The sequence below is a fragment of the Camellia sinensis genome, chromosome 10 (genome assembly GCF_055761805.1).
Source record: "Camellia sinensis isolate YWXY chromosome 10, ASM5576180v1, whole genome shotgun sequence".
NCBI lineage: Eukaryota > Viridiplantae > Streptophyta > Magnoliopsida > Ericales > Theaceae > Camellia > Camellia sinensis.
Genome location: NC_138970.1, coordinates 123,672,867 through 123,681,268, shown reverse-complemented (window position 1 = coordinate 123,681,268; position 8,402 = coordinate 123,672,867). Strand labels below are relative to the sequence as shown.

General features: G+C 34.9%; 1 long non-coding RNA gene across 1 annotated transcript; it reads right to left on the bottom strand.

Annotated features, from left to right (window-relative positions):
- Window positions 1-332: 332 nt before the first annotated feature.
- On the bottom strand, window positions 333-7,353 carry LOC145801290 (uncharacterized). The gene is made up of 2 exons (XR_014342552.1): window positions 6,443-7,353; window positions 333-3,840 (listed from the first exon to the last, which is right to left on the bottom strand). It is a non-coding gene; the product is annotated as an uncharacterized LOC145801290 (long non-coding RNA).
- Between the last annotated feature and the right edge of the window lie 1,049 nt (window positions 7,354-8,402).

The window sequence follows — 8,402 nt, the reverse complement described above, 5'->3', positions numbered from 1 at the left end:
TAAAAGAAAAATTAGCTATATACAAAAATTTTACCCTCAAAAGTCAATAGGAAATTATAAAATTCATTGAAATGAAAAATTAGATACAATGCACGTGCACCATAACTAGTAAAGATATGTATTTGTTGTGTCAAATCAAAGGTTGCTTAGCGCTTTTACTGTTGAAACTACATACCTATGATTAGATATGGATATTGGCCAGCTAGCCAACTGTCATAACCTGAACCTGCTCCTAAAAATTTGGGTTATAACCGGCCAGTAATTCGTAAATTACCGAAGGCCTCAAATAAACATATAGAATATTTATGCTAATGGGGCCATAAACGTAAGCATAAAATTATGAAAAGTTCATTAAGCTGAGCCAATCATGAGCAAAATTATAAAGTTAACCTCATAATACATTCAAACATTTACATGTCAAAGTAAAATATTAGTACCGTAAGAAATTTGTACTTATTGTTTACAAACCCAAGACCATAATAGAAAAAACAAAATAAGGTCAAGGTATGGTGTGAGTCAAAGACAAACTCTATCTCGAAGGCATGACTCGATTGCGTTACAAAAATAACTCCTGAAGCCGACTCTAAGGATGTGCTCCATGCTGCGGACCACGTACATGTGCACACATAATATTGGGTGAGCGAAACTCAATGAGTAATAACACAGTAAAGCAGTGTAAATAGATGATCATAAGATTCTCACAATATCCATAATCATATATTCAAAACGGCCTTAGGCCTAATCATATAACAAATGGCCTCGGGCCCAATCCTATATCCAAAAGGCCTCGGGCCCAATCATATAACAAGTGGCCTCAAGCCCAACCATTTTGAAAGCACTTGTCAAGGCACATAATATATACAAAGCATAAGTTTCACAATTCTAAAGTATTTCATATAAAAATACCGTTACAAAGAAATTACTCACAGTGATTGGTTGGATAATACTCCTTAACAACGCAACCTGAAAAAACATAACCAAGCATAACATTTCAAAACACATTGTCTTCAATTCACTCAATCCATTTATTCGTTACATAACTGTTCAATCGTTCCCCATTCTTTAATTCGTCTCATGTGTTTAATGCTATACTTCTCTATATGTGAATCGAATACAAAACATGTGTCAAAGATGTATGACTTAAATTAATGTTTCCTATAAAAATTTCATATGTTTTTCATCGAAAATATCATATGTACATATTTAAGGTTTAAAGAAATAGCAAGAAGCGAAAGGAACTAAGTTAGGGTAGGAAATGGCATGAAATGGTTAAAAATAAATAAATAGCCTTCACTAATTTGAGCATATATATTTGGGTACTTCAAATTTGGATATGAGACCACCACCTTTAGAAACTAGACATCGAGGGCTAGAATTTAGGCTCAAGAATCACTTAAAACGGAATCCGGATGAAGGAGATATACCTTTTTGAAATTAGGCTGAAACAGGGGTTTCGCACGTACGGAAGTCTTAACCGCTCGTGCAGCCCAAATCCGCTTGAGCAGAAACACTGGCTGCTCAAGTGCCAAGAGAGAAAAATGAAAACCTCTATTTTTCTTCATGTTTTGCTTGTGCGGAGCTCGTGGCCGCTCGTGCGGTCTGGGCAAAATTAGACAGTCCAAAAATGGTTCAAAGATGCAAACTTCCCAAACTCATTTCCAAGTCCAAATTAAACTAAATCTCACTAAAAAAACATGATATACTAGCATGATGTAGGTATAATTCTACATTACACACATCAATCTTGCCTCATCATTAGATTCATGGTCTCAACTATTTCATATATTCATAAATTACATACACAAGCTCAATATACATACAGCATGGTGAATCTTCCAACAAATCTTGGTTGTATGAACCATTTAGAGTTTATTTCATGGAGCAATCACTAGAACGAACTCAAATCAAGCAAAAATGAAGGGATTTCTTGATTTTATTTCAAACCCATACACAACTCAAAACCTTAGCTCAGAATTCCTAATTTCTTTTTAATTTCAAGCAAAAGATGTGATATACACAAAGATTTCAAGTAGATTAACATACCTTAGTTCAAATTTAGGGTTTGCCCCTTGAATCCCTTGGAAAATCCTAGCTTCTCCTCTTCTTCTTCTCTCTCTCTCTCTAACTCACTCAAAGCTCTCAACAAGAAATGAAGAACTCAAGTGCTAGATACGCATATAAAACTTAGGCTCATAAATCTTAATTTAATCATTACGAATCGTAATTTTTTAAAATTTCACCGTAGTCTCAAAAAATCATGCGAAACACAAATATAAAGTCAGTTTTGGCTTATCACGCCTCTAAGGCTTTCAATTTCAGTTCAAAGTTGTAATTGCAATAGATTTTCCTACATTCAATAGATATTATTCCAAATTCACATAATTCTTATATTTAAATTTGCAAATTCATATCAAATACATAATCACATGCATAATTAAGCATAGTACGGGTTGGGTTATCACACTAGCCCAGTCTACTCGGTCCAGTTTTATTTTTTTAGGATTTGGGAAAGTTGTTTTAGCCCATAGGGCTAGCTAGGCTAACATTTTTAGCCCGAAATATTAATGGATTGGGTTTAGGATTTATACTTTCAACCTAGCCTGGCCCACTATTAAATTATTTATTTATTTATTTATTTATAATACATTAAAATATATATTTTTGTTGGGATCTAAACTTTATCATTGTTTATTTTATTGAAACTCATATTTGTGTAATGTGTGAATGAATTTATTTTAAAAAGTCGTTCAATTTATGCACAAAATCTTTCAATTTATAATAATGTCAATATATTTATTTAAGAAATATAATGTGTGATTGAATTTAGTTATAAAATGATTTAATTATTTTTTAACATATAGCCCAATGGGTGAGTTTGAGATTTATAATTATTTTTTGGACCTGACTTGGGCAGATATAAAGAGTCGATGTTAGGGTCGAGCCAGGCTTGGATAGACACAAAATCTTTTATTTTGTAGTGTTGGCCTGACCTAACGTTTGTTCACATCTACCTACAATCAAAGAAACTTCCATAAAATAATTTTAATTTGATTAAAAAAAAAAACTTAGAGAAAATTAGTAATAAATCCAATATAAGAAATATATAAAGTATTAGGTCCAATGCATATTTTTTTGTTGATGAGAGGTCTACATTTTGTAAAATAATTTGGTGAAAAGTCCTTTTATTGGTTTTGAAGGACATTTTATTTTTAATTTTATCTCTTAATCTATCTGTTGATTTTTTTTTATCTGTTGACTTTTTTTTACTATTTGTTCAAATTATTTTTTATCTATTCAAATTTTTTTGACTATCTGTTCAAATTTATATCTATCTTTTTTTTTTTTTCCCTATCTATTCCAAATCTGTGAGTTTATCTCTCTATATGTTTAAAATTTGTGAGTTTCTCTGTCATGACCCGAACTCACCCCTATGGGTTAAAGTCATAACCCGCCAGTAACCAAGAGATTACCTACGGCCTCAGACCAAATTAGATATACTTCAACAGAGTTAAGGGGTCAAAACAGAAGCAACTTAAAACATTTGTCCATAGAGCTGTGCTTACATTGCATATCATAACATTTCACATATATTCATTAATAACCCACACTAAAGAAAGTTAACACATAGCTTTACATAACATGATCATTCAAGTCATGGTCAGCCAATCAAAAGCTTATATACAACCGTAAACCAAAGTTCTCGCCAACATAACAGAATATAACAAAAGAACAAAAGGGCGAAAACAAGTCCCATACGTGAGACGTATGGGCTAACTCCTCAAAACTTGACTATTTCACACCTGCTTCACTGGGGCTGGGTTTGGATATTGCTTGGCTCACCTACAATCACATGAATGAGAGTGAGCGAACGCCCAGTGAACAATATCAAGCGGAGAAGGTACGTGAACGATATTTAGAGCAAAATACATCAGACGGCCTTAGGCCCAATTCATATTTCTATCTAATATATCAAATGACTAGCGATCCAAACATATCAAATGGCCTCAGGCCCAATTCATTCATGTCAAACGGCCTTTGTCCCAATCGTTCATGTCCGACGGCCTTTGGCCTAATTATTCATATCCGATGGCCTTCGGCCCATTCATTCATGTCAAACGGCCTTTGGCCCAATCATTCATGTCAGACGGTTTTTGGCCTAATCATTCATATCCAACGGCCTTTGGCCCAATCATTCATACTCGACGGCCTTCGGCCTAACCAATTATGACAAACGGCCTTTGGCCCAATCGTATGGTATAACAAATATTTGTCCACAATTCAAACAAACTTATGAACTCAAATATGAGTAAGTAATTGGACAAATAACATACTTCAAAATATCTTTACTAAGATATTACTCACAGTGATCTGCCAGATGGTTTGCCCTTATGCTTGACCCCACACATTTCATGAACATAATGGGTCACAAACGATTCAATCCATTCTTAATTCATACATCCCTTTTAGGCTTCTTTCTTATTCTTTTAACTCATTTACAATGCTTAATATATGCCTACTTAGAAATAAAAGAGAACGAAAAATGAAACACAAAACATCTTTACAAAGTTTCTGAAACAGGGCTCCCCGCTCGAGCGTGGATTTCACCGCTAGAGCGGACCCCCATGGTTTGCAAAAGTACTGGCTGCCTTACATTCACGCTCGAGCGCGACTTCAGACGCTCGAGCTGAATGTCAAACATGTGCCTTGGACGCTCGAGTGTGATTCTCCGCGCTCGAGCGAACGACAATGTCTGCAAAACTGCTAGGAGCTAGCATTTCACGCTCGAGCGGCCATTACCCCGCTCGAGCGGACATGCCGAATTCTGAGTTTTCCATAATTCTATTTGAGGCTCAAACTTGCATTCAAACTGATATATCTTGCATTTTATGATCCATAGTTCTCATATACAGCTACTAACATGATACAAACACCAATTCATCACATTATGAAGCTCAAATCTCATGTGAATTAATTACATGCATGCCTCAAATTACACCAAACTTATTTCCAACATAACAAATTCATGTATTCAAAGCTCATACCTCTATGAATTGTATTTGCACGTTGGATACAACTCGTATTTCCAACTTCAATGATATAGATGATGATCAAGGCATGAATTGACATCAAATTCTTCATGGATCATATGTATCATGCTTAATTATACAAATTCATGGCAATTATGCACATGCATGTACATACAAGCTCCATATTCATCAATTACATCTCAAATTATATTCTCAATTGCCATCTAACTTTGAATTTACAAAATTGCAAACTCAAACTTATGAATTTATGTTCAATTACTCACTTATGAGCTTCAATCTTGCAAATTATAGTTGATTCTTGAGATAGTCTTCCAAATTCACAAACTTTGAGCCAAAATACACAATCTTCCCTCTTCCACTCTCTAAAACTGGCCCTCTCTCTCTCTCTCTCTCTAGAGTGATTTTCAGATTTTGAGTATAAGAGGAGTGAAGTTAAGTGTAATATGGCCCTTTTTATATGTTTGCCTAATCAAATTTGATTAAGGCTAAGTAATTGAGCTCAATTAATTGTTCTGAATCTAATTATTTCGTTCCGAATCAATTTTCAATTAAATTTCACCATAAGCTCTAAAAATTACGCCAATTACAATGGCGTAGTCAATTTCGTTTTCTGTAGCCGATAAGGCCTTCAATTTAAATTCTAAAGCAGAAAATCAAATAGATTTTCCTACGGTGAACAGATAGAAATTCAAAATCACATATAATCATATAAATAACACTCAAAATCATATTAAACACATAATCACAATCCTAAATAAGATCAATTAGCATAATACGGAACAGGGTCATCACATTCTCTCTCTATTTGTTTAAAATCTATCTAAAATCTATAGAAAACAATTATTTGTTCAAAAACTTTATCTGTACAATTTTTTCTATCAGTTTAAGTTTATTTGTTCAAAAAATTTCAATTTTTTTATCTGTTCAAACAGATCTGATCTGTTGAAACATATAAATGTAATATATATATATATATATATATATATATATTTAGTCAAGCAAAATCACAACAAGAATTTAATCCAAAAAAAAAAAGACAACCCCACTACTCTATCTATCTATTCAAATAATTTCTCTACATACCCAGTTCCCTCTCTCTTTATTTGTTCAAACACTTTCTTCACTTCCTTCCAATAACTTTTTCATTGATTGCAACTTCAATCTTCTTCGTTTGATCTAAAAACTTCGATGTTCATAATATTCATCATATCATTTCATTTTTTCTTTGTGATCAAATTTCAGAGTTTCATCAAATATAACACCACAACATAAATATCTTCTACTACTTTTCATTGTTTATGTTTCTCTTTTCATGTAAAAGACGAATATGAAAAAAAAAAAAAATATTGATATTCAATTCAAATGTATAAAATATAATGGATAATCTAAATCACCTCAGATAATCCAAACCTCAAATTTATTGTTGTGACCGATTGCCGAATCCCAAGACTTCGCTGCCACAACGCATTTCTCTCCTCACCGCTCACAGATCCATGATCTTCCAAAAACCTCCTCACTGCCTACCACCGTAGCTCTCTTGGATAGATCTTTGCATATCTTCACCTTCAGTTGGAGGTCCACCAGTGATATACTCTCAATAATTTCTGTTGAGAAACTATCGCGTTCTAAAAAATCGACACATGGCTCTAAACCGGATTAGAGATTTAGATCCAATGAGTTTTTTGGTACTTGGATAGTGGCGAGCCTCTATAACTCGCCGAAAATATCACTGCTATAAGTAGAGAAGTCACTAAAGGCTTGAGAGAGGTCGAGGAAGTCATTGTCAGAAGAAGAGGACTTCACCACCTTATTAGTCCGAGTCGTGAACTTACTGATCTGCAAGTTGACGACGGAGTTGGTGAGGTTTTCGAAGAGATAGGCCAATTTCTGGGCCGGTGAGGTGGGGAAGGAACAACTATTGTGGTCGATTTGGTAGAGATTCAATAATTTCTGTTGGCCTCCACGTTACCGCCGTCGCCACTATGGCTCGATCCGAAGCTGTTGTTGTACTGCCAACATCGAAGCCAGGGACAACGCATCAGACTCCAATGACACCGGAGTCTCTATGGTGACGATGTTGTTCTCAAGCTCCCACTGTTGCCGACCGAAGCACCATGACGTCGATCGAAGCACTATGTTATGAGATCTCACAAATCCAGAGACAGATCGGAGATTCGCCTATATTCTTCCAAATCTAGAGAAGCGTTCGTGACCTTCCTCTATTGTCGCACCTCCGTTGATATGCCGCCGGCGCCTATAGATCGTAAAGAATAAGGGGAGAGATAGAGAGAAAAAGAGAGAGAACAGGTTGGGTTTAGTTTGGGGGAAAAAAAAAATATACATATATATATATAATATGAATAGTTTATCATTTTATGGGAATTTGTCCTTCTGGACAAAGAAAATCAATGCATTTAGGCAAAGAAAATTTCATTTTCAACTTTTGGCCCGAGCATCCAAAAATTTATAGATTTACTTTTTAATGTTGTAAAGTTATTCACTAATATGTAATTACTTCTCCCAAAATCCATTGAATATTTTCCCAAACATATACTAGTCATTTCTAATTGGGGATTCGGTCTAACAGTCTAAATTCAAAATTGTTTTGTCCAAAAGTTCAATTGCAAAATTAGTGTGCCCATAAAGTCATACTTTTACACAATGATTAAACTACTCTCACATATTTAAAACCATGTCTATTCATTCTATCTCAAACCTGTTTGTCTCTTTATCTCTAAATAATCTCTCTCTCTTTCTCTCTCTCTCTTTCTCTCTATTTGAAGCCTCATTGTCTCCATATCCTATCCTTCTTCTCTTTCATCTTCTATCTGTTAGTGTTAATTTAGTGTAGTGATAATTTAGTGTATTATTCATAACAACCAACTGTCCTCTCATTATGTACAGTCACGACCCATTAGCCTATATATTTGTTAATGTACACCACTTTAGCTTTATGTTTTCAGCTTTATGCTTTCGGTGCCTCGCATCCAATGTACATCACAAGCTATAAGAAGAGAGCTAGGCTCTTTTTGTAAATTAACAAATCATATACACATCCCATTTATTCACTTGCTCTCTCTCTCTATCAATTTATCTTACGTGGTATCAGAGCTATAAGATTTAGGCCTATATTTCTTTCTCGCCGGTGGGCAGTCGACCGGCAATCTTGCCTTCGCTGCCCGCTGGAGTTTTCTACACATACTCACTTGACGATCTGCATTGATTCTTGATCAGACAGTCCAATTTTGTTGCTGCCCCTTTGTTTCTGCCGCCACCGAGCTCGCCGGAGAACTCCGCCGTGTTGCTCTCGCTCAGTCACCGGAGAACTCTTCTGCTCAATCCTTAATGGTGTTG